The sequence below is a fragment of the Momordica charantia genome (genome assembly GCF_013281855.1).
Source record: "Momordica charantia cultivar OHB3-1 chromosome 3 unlocalized genomic scaffold, Mcharantia_2.0 BLBB01000003.1, whole genome shotgun sequence".
In the NCBI taxonomy this organism is placed as follows: domain Eukaryota; kingdom Viridiplantae; phylum Streptophyta; class Magnoliopsida; order Cucurbitales; family Cucurbitaceae; genus Momordica; species Momordica charantia.
The window spans coordinates 15,296,298-15,309,795 of NW_028275161.1; the positions used below are offsets into that span (position 1 = coordinate 15,296,298).

The 13,498-nt window shown below is 30.8% G+C and overlaps 1 pseudogene across 1 annotated transcript; it reads left to right on the plus strand.

Annotated features, from left to right (window-relative positions):
- Positions 1–7,200: 7,200 nt before the first annotated feature.
- On the plus strand, positions 7,201–13,199 carry LOC148212455 (protein-tyrosine sulfotransferase-like; annotated as a pseudogene). Its single transcript, XR_015789640.1, has 13 exons — positions 7,201–7,289; positions 8,081–8,149; positions 8,408–8,572; positions 8,618–8,731; positions 9,274–9,561; positions 10,521–10,658; positions 11,158–11,262; positions 11,371–11,518; positions 11,780–11,829; positions 11,908–11,974; positions 12,057–12,176; positions 12,666–12,799; positions 13,059–13,199. The product of XR_015789640.1 is annotated as a protein-tyrosine sulfotransferase-like (transcript).
- Positions 13,200–13,498: the final 299 nt, after the last annotated feature.

Genomic DNA, 13,498 nt, shown 5'->3' on the forward strand with positions numbered 1-13,498 from the left:
ATCTTTAACACTTATGTAACCTCTTTACATATATTGCATAATGTAACTTTAATACATATAAAGTTACAAATGTGTAACTTTGTAACTTTAACAAAATAAATAAACAACTTTTCATTTAAATAAATAACTTCAAGTTTAATAAATAAGGAAACAAAACCACTAAAATAATAAACATATTCATAATACATATGTGAATAAATTTCTTTGACTAATATGTCTTCCAGAACCAGGGGTCTTCGAGCCTGCTGCATACAATTAACCAGCCTTGTGGCGGCAAAAGGATTAGACGTCCCCCCATGCTACAGGGACAATGTGCATACTCCTTAGATATATAGGCATAAATGCCAAAGGATCGGGACTCTTGGGTAATCATATATATAGATATATATCTTCTCAAAGTATATAGGCATAAAGACCAAAGAATCGGGGACTCTTGGGTAATCATATATATATATTATATAGAGGATTCGAATTCATAATCTCTTAGTCATTGATAGGTGTCAATTACTGCTGAGTTAAACTCAAATTGGCCATAATTTAACCAATATATTTTATCTCATTAAAGAACTCAATTCACAACCAGGTATTCAATTTTCGTTAATATTTTTACATATCAGTGAGTTCGAAACAAAATATTACTAATATTAATATTAATATTTTGAATTTATTAAAAAACGATGAAATGTTTATTTGTTAATTTAAATATTTATTATACTTTAATTATTTTTATAAAATTTTCATAAATATTCATCAGTATTTCTATCATTTAACGCTAACACTAAAAAAATAATAAGAAAACATGTTAGGAAGTAGGAACAAACAAATTCTAATTCAATAGATAAGGTTCAATAAAAAAAAAAAAAAAAATTCAATAGATAAGGTGGGTCCCTATGGTCATGGGTTTGTTTTTAAAATTTCTCAACATAATAATAATATCACAGACATTTTAAATTTAAAAAAAAAAGGAAAAAAAGTGAGGGAGAGAGAATTTGTGCGGGGCCCACCACTAACGAAATAACAAAATAACGAACTGATAATAGGACAGGAGGGAATGGCGCGCGATGTCCTTCGCAAATTTTAATTAATTAATTAATTTAATAATTCGAAAATTCTAATTCCTCACAATCTCCAACGACAAATATTACTTATTGACATTTAAAAAATAACGAGGAAAAAAAAAAACTTTCTCAAGGAAGGGAAATATTGTAATTTCGTAGAGGAGTAAAAATAAAAGATTTAAATATAACTGTGGTCCATATACTTTTTTATCTTCGGTTATTTGTATTCTTACATGCTATATTTTGATCTCTTTATTTTTAACTTTTGTTCACTTTGATTTTTATATTTTTTAAAACGTTCGTTTTGGTTCCTATATTTTTTAAAGGTGATCATTTTGATCATTATTTGTAATATATATAATGAAAACTCTTTAATATAAATTTATATTTTAAGAAACTCAAGGAGCATATTGTAATGTTAAAATTATGATAGAAAAAATAAGATAAAATTAAAATTAAAATGATACCAAAATGATAATTTTTTTAAAGTACAAGAATCGAAATATACATTTTAAAAGTACAAGAATTAAGATGAATGAAAAGTTTAAAATATATTGACCAAAATGATCACGTTTTAATAATATAAAAACTAAGATGAATAAAAGTGAAAAGTAAATGAATTTTTAAAACTACGAGGACTAGAATATCAAAGTTGAGGGAAAAAAAATCTCGAAGAAGGGTAATATTGTAATTTTGCACCAAAGTAGAAGGGAAACAGATTTTAAAAGAACACGGGGTTCACATGCAATGCATTGAGTTTCAAAAGACGTTGAAACATATTGGGAATTGTGAATTTCGAAATTCAAAGTGGAAAGTAAAATCCACTTATTTTGAACGCCTAAAAGAAGATTTATATTTTGTAAAAGTTTGATTGGAATTTCAATAATTAGTTCTTAGAACTTAAATATAAATTGACAAAAGATAAAATTAGGTTTGTTGGTATGAAAGTTTTGACATTTACCGCTTGCCCCATATTTTATTAAAAAAGAAAAAAAAAACTAATATAATTTGATAATAAACAAAAGTTAAAAGAAAATAAAAGTAAAAGTTCAAACAAGATATAGAGTTTAGGTTAAATTATAGATATTAAAAATACAAGGTTTAATCTACTATTTTAGTGTTTATAGTTTTGTGCTTTATTTTAATTTGGTCTCTAAGTTTTAAAGTAATCCATATGATTTTGGTCAAATCTCTCCCGTCGTCTTCACCATTACTAAATGTTTATAGTTTTCTTACGTGTCACCTTTTTTTTTTTTATAGTTTTGCTAATTAAGAAGAGACGATAAGCTAACATTCATTATAAAGTACGTATGTCGGTGAAAAGGGAAAATAAGTTATCGAGAAAACGGGTATTTCCTTTTGAATATTAGTAGATTTTTGAAAATTATGAAGATAAATTAGGATGTAATTTAATATTAAAAGGAATGTAGGTTTTCGAGATTTATTTTTCATGCTAAGATGAACATATGTCTGAGAAAGTTTAACGAAATCATACACACCAAATTAAAAATTCTAAATCATAAGGATTAAAATAAAATTCGAAACCAAAACTATAATTTAACTGTAATACAATTTAATTTAAGATTTAAATTAAAACATAGAGAGTTCAATTTAGGATTGAAAATTTCAATCTCGAGTCAAACCAAATGGATTTCATGGAAGAACTCCCACAGGCGATCGTACTCTATTTTTTGAAAGTTGAATCACAAGAGAGGCATTTTGTTTGTTTATGTATCCTTGGAGGTTGAAACACACCAAATTTGTTCTTGTAAACACAAATTGGTGTCTTTTAACTCTCTTAAAGATTATTTTTTAAAAGAAAACAATCTTAATCTTAATGATAAAGGGGAGAAGGTTGGTTTTTGTTTTAAAAAAAATTATAAAATAAATTAAGAAAGTTGATGGGGAGGGAGAGCTGAACCTGCAATCAAACAAAATATCTGAATCATTGAGTTATGTTTATATTGGCAGTATTTTTGAAATTTTAAGATATATCTAAAACTTATATGAAACGATAGCGGATTGATTTAAGGTGTGTTAAAGAGTGTTCTATAAACCAATAAAACTACCTTGATCAGGATATATTCTTTGACATATGTATTACATATTGGGTTTATAAGGAGTGCAAACAAAGTTCCACATTGGCTAGCGAAGGAGAAAACATTGGTATATATGTGAGGGACGATATCTCCATTAACATGAGACAAAAATCATGAATGTTATATCCAAAGCAGACAGTATCATACTATTGTGAAGATACTTCCGGACTTGAGGTACTGTTATCCTTAACAATGTTGGGACTTTACACGATTGAAACTGCAATTTTTTTTCTAATTAAGTGATAATCCATTTTTATATGTTTTATTTGAGCGTGGAACGGTTGATGACATGCTACAGTCAGGTTGAGGTGACTTTGAATATTTTATTCTAATGTCTCATAGGTAGACTAGTGAAATTTTTGCCTTAACTTTCAATTCCACATTTTATAGAAAGAAAATTATTAGTCCAATGACAATACTACTTAATATCTCAAATTTAATTTTTTGTAATGAAAACTTCACTCTCCTGTGTGTGACTGAATTATTTAACGTGCAATTAACCATATTCTGTAGGTTTGGTTCTTTACTTTATATATTTTTTAAAGTGTATAAGGTTTCATATGTGTAGTGAAAATAAATAACAATAATATTTACTACAATTATTGATAAATAATGTGACATCAATGACAATTTATATCATTTCCACATTTGTAGGAGTATTGTTTATGTTACCTATATTACTTTCAATTAAATTAGGTAATTTGTTGCTTCTTTTTTTCTTTTTTTGAGAAAAGGTAATTTGTTACTTCTTTCAAATAAAATGGATAAATTCATCAAATCTTAATTTGAAAACTTGAACATTGGTTTTATTTAGATCATTTCAAAAAGTACACACTTTCAGTGAAAATTCTCCCAAATAAGAAAAAATGAATTCCAAAAAGTATTATTCGTCATTGTTACTGTGATATCTCGATCTCAAGAATTGAAGATGTGTGAGTACACATCATTGAAAGAATTATTAGAAAAAGAAAATGTTCCACGGCCCCCATTGGCAGAGGGAAAAAGGGAATACAATTTTAGCTTAAGCTCTAGAGTGAATAAAAGCTAACCCAAAGCTTTTATTTAAAAGGTTGATGGGTTATCCTATTATGACTCATCATGTGTCATATGTCGAGTTCGTTCGTTAGTAAGTTGTTGAATGATATTTTGGAGGATTAGTGGATTCGATGGCAGTGTGCCAGAGAAAGGGCCAAGTCATGGGTCCTTTGACAGAACATTCTCAGCGGCACTTAAGAATCAAGAGCTTATAAGAACCAGACTATCTCTCTTTTTATTTATACGTAATATCTTAAAGCTCAATACCCAAGTAGGCTTACAAAGTTGATCATGTTCCAGTGCTTTCTAGGTCGTCTCGGACCTTGCGATCAAGCTTTAACCCCAAAAATATTGATACTTTTTACATCCTCTATCAATTAGTGTTTCCTTGAAACACTTGATTTTACTTGGATTTAAGATAGCGGTTGGATCCATACGTCAAATCAATATAGATTATTTGTGGACCATGTATTAAACTTAACTTATTATAGGTTGAGCCATTTTATCTTTTACTTCTACTAATAGATTCCATCTACTAAATAACGTCTTATTTTAAACATTTCTATACTTTATTTTCCCTAAACTAAATCGAAGACTACAACGATATCAATTACAAATTCAAATTTGTATTTCCACCCACCATTTTAAGGCCTCAAACTTAAATTAAATTCAAGTACTTAAAACCACCACTCCACCACCAGTTTCTTCACAAAAAAATACCTATTAAAGCTATAGAGAAAAATGCAAAAGTCTTGACCATAATAAAGAGAGAATACAAAAACTGAAGTGTTTATCAGTTCATAATGAAAAACTTCCTCTTTAGGAGTGGAGTCATGTTAGGAATAGTGGGTCAAATACTATGGTATTTTTTTTTTCATAATGACTATTTTATGGATCACAACATTAAAAATTTTCCTTTTTTTTAATTTTTTATCAATAAGGACAACATTAAAAATTTTCATTTGATTTTTCAAAAAAGAAAAGGAAATTAGTTAATTTTTTTTTAAAAAAATCTTAATATATCATGAACATCAAGAACATAACTCACATAGCTCAGTGATTAAGGTATCTCTACTTTTTTAATAGATTCTAGCTTTCAATAGTTGTGATACATAATAGATTAAGAGAATATTAAATGTTTGAATAAAGAATAATAATATATATCACTAAATGAGATTTTTTAAAATAATTTGTTCAAAGTTGTGTTTTTGTTTTATTATGAACTAATATTGGTCCATCTATCTTTGAAATTGAATTTAAAAGCTATATTTCAACCTAAATGTTTATAAGATATTATTGATAATAAACAACGAATGCTAATTTAATGGAACTTTTTTTTAGTGCAACATGTTGGGGAGATTCGAACTCACAACCTTCTGGTTGAGAGTATATGCCAATTATCGTTGATGCTTTGACCTAATTTAATGGAACTTTCTTTTTTTTTTTAAATAACCTAATTTAATGGAACTTGATGACTTATCTACCAACATATATCTTGCATTTTACTAATTGTATCAGAAGTTAATAACTCCACGTATTGCTTGATAAAATATCTTGCATTTTCTGCTTTCATAAAGGCTTCTTGAAATAAGAATATTCATTCAATAAAATCTTCAAAATTTCCATAGTTTAAAATTAAAGTAGTCATTTTTTTTTTAAATTTATAACTAGAGACGTTAAAGTGAGTTATTATTTTGGATTTCAGTTCCTTTTGAAGAGTAGACTTTCATAGCATGTAGCCCATGTGTCCTTTAATTTTACTGATAAGTCTTTCCCTAAAAAAACCATTCTACCTTCTGTCCAAAAAAAAAAAAAAATAGTTTTTTTTTACTTTTATTTATTTATTTATCTAATCTGCTAACAAATTTTTAAAGTTCAAATTTCAATTTAGCCACATTTACAATTTCCTTTTCAAAAATTTGATTATTATTTTTCTTAAAACTGCGGTAGACAAATGAGTATAAAATTTAAAAACATAATTACGGTATCAAAATTCAATTTCACATCTAATTGTTTTTAGTTTTACTATATTTGACTGGCAAGTGTGAAATTTTTAGAATGCTGTAATCATTAATCCAGAAACAAAAATCTGAAACAAAATATTCAAAGAAAACCATTATATATATATATTTTTTTCCAATATGCATATCTTAGCTGATTTAATCAATTTATTAACATAGTAATTTAAAATATATTATGTTTTACATATTTTATTTAAAAAATGAAATAATTTTTTTTTGTTCAACACCATTTGGATATAAAGAAATTCTAATTTCCAATCCATTGATGATAGAAAGATATATGTTAGATTGATAATATGAAATAATATATTTATCAAATTTTTTTAATGTAATTATATCGATTAAATTTTTAAATTCAAATCTGAAAATAGTGAAATTTTCAGGATTTCTAATCCAAAATAAATTAAAATACAAATCTACCAAAAGATAAATTCATTTGATTAATTGAATATGAAAACTAAAGACGATAGATATTTATTATTAATTTTATCCATTATATATAAATATTTAAAACTTTTTAACCTAGTACAAATTTTTGTTTTTTTCTTTGAAAAGTAACTTAATGTAAAATTAATGGTGGCAATGTTGGTTTACAATTTACCCCTCCAGAGGAAGTATCTCTCTGTTAGGCAGGCTGTCTTTTAACGTCATTTTGGAGTTGTCAACTGTGCCTCTGTGGATATATATATGTCCAATGGCGCTCTGTTTTTTTCATATTCTTACGAAAATCATTCCAATTCTCTGTTTCAGAGAGTGGAAAAGAAAGCTGTTGAAGTTTTTGGGCGTAGCGATTAATTCTCCCCTTCGTTCTCGGAGGTGGAGAAAATCTAGCCCTTGTTTTCAACACTATTTCCCACCAACCGGAGAAATTTTTGATTGGTTTTTTTTCCTCCCTTTTGTTTTGATGGTTTCTGTTTGGATGCTGAGAAAATTTGAGGGGGAAAGTGCCTTTCTGGGACTCTGGAAGTTTCTGAAGGCGGGATTTTGGTGGGCCCTCATTGATCGCGAGGCCTGTCTCTCGGAATCCCAACACGATCTCGGAATTTATGAGCACGAGATCCCTCAAACCGATACTGGTAGGACATCCATCTTCCTTCTGGGTTTCCCTTTTTCTTGTTGTTGTCGGGTTAATGCTCTGTTTCTTGCCGCTTGAATCGATGGATTTCGTTTCTGTTCCTCTTCTGTGTGCTTCTTTTTAACTCTTGCGCCTGGTGGGTTTGTTTCTTCCTTTGCATTTCTTCGCTTTTTTCTTTCGCTTCTTAAATTCCCGAGCTATTATCATCTCCTTTCTGGTCTGGTGAATCTGTGATTCTCTGGTGCGGTTATTTTTAGGTGGGTCTTTTGGTCTGGCTTGTGGCTGATTTTTTTACCTCGTTATTAGTTCTGAGGATGCTTTCTCATAGAGCGAATAAGGTTTGAGCTTTAGAGAAATGTTTAATCAATGATTTTAAGAATGTTTGTGGAGATGTTATTTGACTAATATTGATGTCTGCCAATGGGTAAATATTTGTTTTTTAGCTTAATATCTTGATTTTTAATAGAGGTTTAGTCAATGATTTTAAGAATATTTGTGGAGGTTGACTAATGATTGATGTCTGCCAATGGAGAAATATTGTTTTTAGCTCAATATCTTGATTTTTAATAGAGGTTTAGTCAATGATTTTAAGAATATTGTGGAGGTTGACTAATGATTGATGTCTGCCAATGGAGAAATATTGTTTTCAAGCTCAATATCTTGATTTTTAAGAGATGGTATGAAGGATCTGATATCCTATATATGGTTTTGTTGTCCCCTTATTTAGTAAATACATAAATCATTTTTTCTATGAATGCTCTTTCCTTAATCTTTTAACCTCTGCTTTTTCAGTGGTTGAAGGAGTGAGATGCATGGATCCTACTACTAAGTTAACTTTGTTTCTGATATTCTTCAGAATAGGTTGGTACCTGCCTACCTCTGCATTATTCTTTAGATTTCTTTATCCAATTTCTTTTTCTTCCATTTTTACCCTATATTGCTCACTTGCCTTTAGTAAAGTAATGTGAATCCACAAATTTGATCTTGAAGGTAATACAGAGAAAGTCATATTATTTGCATCAATTTGAGCAATAAATCTGTAATATTTTGTAACGTCATGTTTTCTTGGCATCTTGCTCTTATTTATTGATAAACTAAGTTCTTTGCATTATATGCCAGCATGTGCTTCAACCGTTGAAAACAATTTTGGACACTGTGAAAGGGTTGTCAAAAATTGGCCTCATCTTCTCTCCATCAAGGTGTCAACAAAGATAAACATACACTGCAAGATTTACTGTTTTTTCTTCATGTCCCAAGAACAGGAGGGCGATCATACTACCATTGGTAACTTCCAAAATCATGAAATTTACTGAATATTGACCACCCAAGTATCGGAGTTTTAGTGTTTATTTGGTTCCGTAATGGTATGCAGTTTCTTGAAAAAGTGTACCCAAGCTCTCAAGAGTGTCCCCGTTCTTATGATAAGCTTCGTTTTGATCCCAGGTATAATTTTATTTCTCATGATGGTTGTCATTTTCTTTTTCAAATTGTTTCATATGAGGTGCTTTTAACTTTTGAAAATATTCTATGTTTTTCTAGTTTTAATTTTACCTATTTTACATATTTTACAAAATTATTGATCTTTAGTTTCAAACCCATTTTACATATGAAAAACTGAAACCTGAATACAGAAAATTCAATTAATCATATTTTTATCATCATAACTGAGAACAACTTTTTGAGGAAGAGAATAATAGAAGAACATTGGTTAAAGAAGTACTCATCAAAAAATAGCAACTAGAGAGTATGTTATTTTTTTCAACATTATGTTATTTTTTGGGGGGCTTGGGGAAAGGGGAGTGGAAAAAATTTTTGATATTATGTTACTTTGGGAGGTAGGGGAAGGGCCCGGCCCTTCCTATGATATCAGGAGATGAAGGGAAACGTATTGAAATCAGAACCTAAAACTTTTGGATCCAAGACTAACTTTGTGATAGTATTCTATTAATTTTCTTGCATCTGTATGTATTGTATTTGAATTGCAGCAAGTCAAAGTGCAGATTGTTAGCTACTCATGATGATTATAGCATGATGCAAAAACTTCCCAAGGAGAGAACTTCAGTGGTGACAATTGTCAGGAATCCAGTTGACCGGTTCTTAGTTCTTATGAATTTTCAGTTGAGGTAGCAGCTAGATTTTTGGTACATCCCAACCTGGCTTCTGCTACAAAAATGTCCAAAACCGTACGTGCTAAGACAAAGGGAGTGAGCACACTAGATATTTGGCCGTGGAAGTATTTGGTTCCATGGATGAGGGGAGACCTATTTGCTCGAGTAAGTGTCCTGTTTGCCAATCTTGTCATTGTGCATCTTCATAATGAATTTTTTGAACAAGTGGAGAAAAATATAATTAGATGTATAGAACATGAATGACTTGCTTACACGAATACATTTATACAAGATCTAGGATTACCTAGTGATTATAAATGTGTTTAAAGGCATGCTTCGGGACACAAGGGGGTTTGGTGAGGCAGTGTCATAAATGCTGCCCCCTTATTTCCTTTTTCCTTTCTGTTTCCCTAATTCTTGTAGTTTCTTTTGGTTTTGTATATGTATTGTATGGCCATATTTGTGTCATGGTGTATTTTTTAGCTGTGTAGACATATGGTTCAATCAAATTTCCATTTGGGTTACATCTCTAATTATATTTCACTATTCTTAGATCAATAAAAGAAATTACAGTTTTATCCGCCTCATTGTATAGAAAGCCATGGGGATTGAGGATTTTATTTTTCCATTCTCATCTGCAGATAGAATATGTTGTATCTTTGTAAAATATCATGAATGAGAATTGAGGCTGTGCTTCATGCTTAATATAACACCAAGCTTGGAGCTGTTTTGGTCAGAATGAGAATTTGATAAGAAAAGCAAGCTGTATCTAGAGTTTGTAGAAAAATCAGTCTTTGGAACCTTTTTTTAGTTTGCTTTAATGGATGACCTTTTTCTTTCTTCAGTCTTCTTCTTATTTTTTTTCCTTCTGGAACTGATTTATTCTTTATGAGCTTGTCAATAACGATTTCAAGTGAAAAATTAAAAGGGAAACAGTTATTTCTACAAATTAATGTGGAGTAGTCTCAAAGGAATTTAATGATGAGAAATTACGGTTGTGGGCTTTTAGCCTATGTGTGTGATATGATATATTTTATTAATCATTTAATCTTGATTTTTTCTCTCTTATTTACTAACTACAATCTTATCAAAACATCACTATCTACTGAATGTTCTGAACAGAGAGATGCTAGAAGCAGAAGGGTCTTAGTGAGGTCAAGAGCAATAGTCCATATGACATGGAGGACATTCTTATGCCACTGCATGAGTTTATTGATGAGCCCATTGCTCATGAGATTATTCATAATGGGGCTACCTTCCAGGTAATTCTGAATTTGTTAAAAGTATTGGCATTATTGTGATTTAGACAGTTTTCACTGTTGGTTGTTCTCTAGATGGATATATTTGTTTGTATGTCATCTCCAGTCCCGTTTCACTTTAACATCATCTGGTTTGTAAGATATAATAGTGTACGAGTATGAATTATTTCCAATTTTTTTAAAGAGTGATTATAGTGTTCTCAATTTTCTCGACCCGGAAGTTAGCCAGTTAATTTGGCCCCTCATTTGGTTATTGGGATCAGCTACCAAATGAGTGCTGTCTCGTGTGGGCTTCAAGTTTAAATTACTAAGTTATTATAATTTATACATTTGTCGATGTTTTTTGGTACTTTCAAACACCATCAGCTATATGAAGTTGTTTAAATAATACCAATCAGATATCAGTTTTCTTGGTGCAATACACTATTAATAATGCATTTATGATGCACTTTTTCGTTCTTTTCAAAATGTGGTTGATAGTTGACTATTGAAAAGTGTACAGATAGCTGGATTGACAAACAACTCCTACCTAGCTGAATCACATGAGATCCGGCACTGTGTACAGGAACATAAGAGTCTTGGTCAACATGTGCTTCATGTGGCAAAGGTAACAGAGAAGGTTTCTTAAGTTATAAGTCAATACTTGGACAATTATTTTTCTGATACTTTGCCTCCTTATGGTTGCAATTATGGTAGATGCTTGTAAATCTTGCAGAAGAGGTTGGACGATATGCTATATGTTGGTCTAACTGCGGAACATAAGGAATCTGCGGCGATGTTTGCAAATGTGGTTGGTGCACAGGTGATTTCACAGCTAAAAGATGCCAACTTTAGCATGGACACTTTAGCTGACAATCAATCAGGTTTATTTTTTTTTCTGTCTTTTCATTCAAAGAGGGTATATTTTAATATAATAGACAGGTAATCATTCATTAAGAATTTAAGAGCAATGATAATTTACAAAAGGAGGGGAGAGCTCCTCTAACTAAGGAAGTTTCAATGAAGTACTTCTAATCTATGAAAATAAAAAAAAGGTGTATGTAGTTCTGAATTTATATATATTTTTTGGGGTTTATGAGAAATGTTGTCCTGTGGTTTGTCTAACGTCTCATTTTGAATTACAGGTAATAGCTCTTTGCATTTGGATTCTGAGCTTGAGAATAATGTTGATCAGGCAAACTCCTCTCCCTGTTTATTACTTATTTCATTTGCATAATTCGAGATTGTTATTTATCATGCGTTTCCATTACAGAATAATAATACCTTGGATGAAAAGGCTACCCTACCCTACGAAAGAAGTTGAAACAAAAAGGGAAAATGTAAGTCACCTCAGAAAAATTTTATATCTGCAGTTTATATATATCTGGTCTAAAGTTGTATTCCTTGATTTCTGCATGGCAGATGACTGCCACAGAACTTATTGAAGTTTATGAAGGGTGCATTTCAAGTCTACTAAAGACCCAATCACGTCGTCGGTTTGCTTCTTTAAAGAAGATATCTCCTGCAAATTTCTCAAAAGAGGTACAAGTCGATACCCGATTCTACTGAGTTTTATTGTCACCATTACTCTGCTAGAGAATAAACGTATAGGGTCCTTCACATAAAAGCTTTGCTGATCCATTATATTTGAAGTCATAGTCCTTTTGGAAAATTGAGTGGATTTCTTAGGAGTTCTTTTTGTTTTAGTTTTTGAGAAACATAAGGACCGCGTGATTGTTGTCTATTTTCGCTTCTCATTTCTAAAGAAATTTGTCCACAATGAAAAAGAAAGAACAAAAACCAAGAAACCATTCCTTTTTTGTTTACCCTTCCGGAACCGGTACCAACATGGGCGCTTCTTTTACGTTGTTTAGAGATTGGGAGGTTTCGGGAATATCTACACATCGTATATAAATTTACTTAATTCTTTTATTGCTCTAAGTGAAAGATGTAAGAGAACATGGAACCAAAAATGTTCGATTATGATAAGGTCATTTGCCGATTCTTTTAAACATCAATACTTTCTTGCAGGCACGACGACATGTTTCTGAAGAGGTTCTGCAGCAGATTAGAACACTCAATTACCTGGATTTGGAACTTTTTAAGCATGCTCAGAAAATCTTTACAACGAGACACCTGCAACTATGGGAAATCTTGATATGAAAGTAAGCCTTTTCAATTCCTTTCCTTAGCCCTTTAAATTTCTCTTCCAACTTCCTTATCCATTTAAAATCTCTTCCAATTTGAAATGCTTTCTCACCTGCAAATACACCATCTGACGAACACTGGCACGTTCATGGACGAACATACGAACACTTACAAACTTTTTACATTCCACAGAACACAAAAGTTCAAAACTCAGCAGACAGATAATAAACCAAGTGCAAGTTTATATTTCTTATACAAATGCAACAAAAATTTCAGGATGGGTCAGAAAGCAAATTCGACCAACCCCGTGCCATCGAGCTATGGAAAACTCTTTCGTTAGTAATGCTTTGTATCTTACTCCTCGTTCTCTTCCTATTTGCACATGCTCGGAGAAGAGTATCTAAAGTTAAGGTATAATTGTCTATTTAATTATCTTTGTGGTGGGAAAGCTAGTTTTTTTTTTGCATCTCAGCATCTGTTTGGATTTTGGAAATGAACAATTTTGCCCATCAATCCTGTTTGAGGAATTATTTATCCTTCTGCTTTCTTTCCAGAAGCTCTAATTATGCCCCTCATTTTCATTCATATATGATATAGCTTATGCTTTTCTGCATCATGTGGCCTAAAAGGATTCTTGAGAGGCACAGATTTAAACTGTTTGGGGAAATCACTGTGTTTAGTGGGATGTAGAATGCCTCTCATAAAAGGAAAATCTC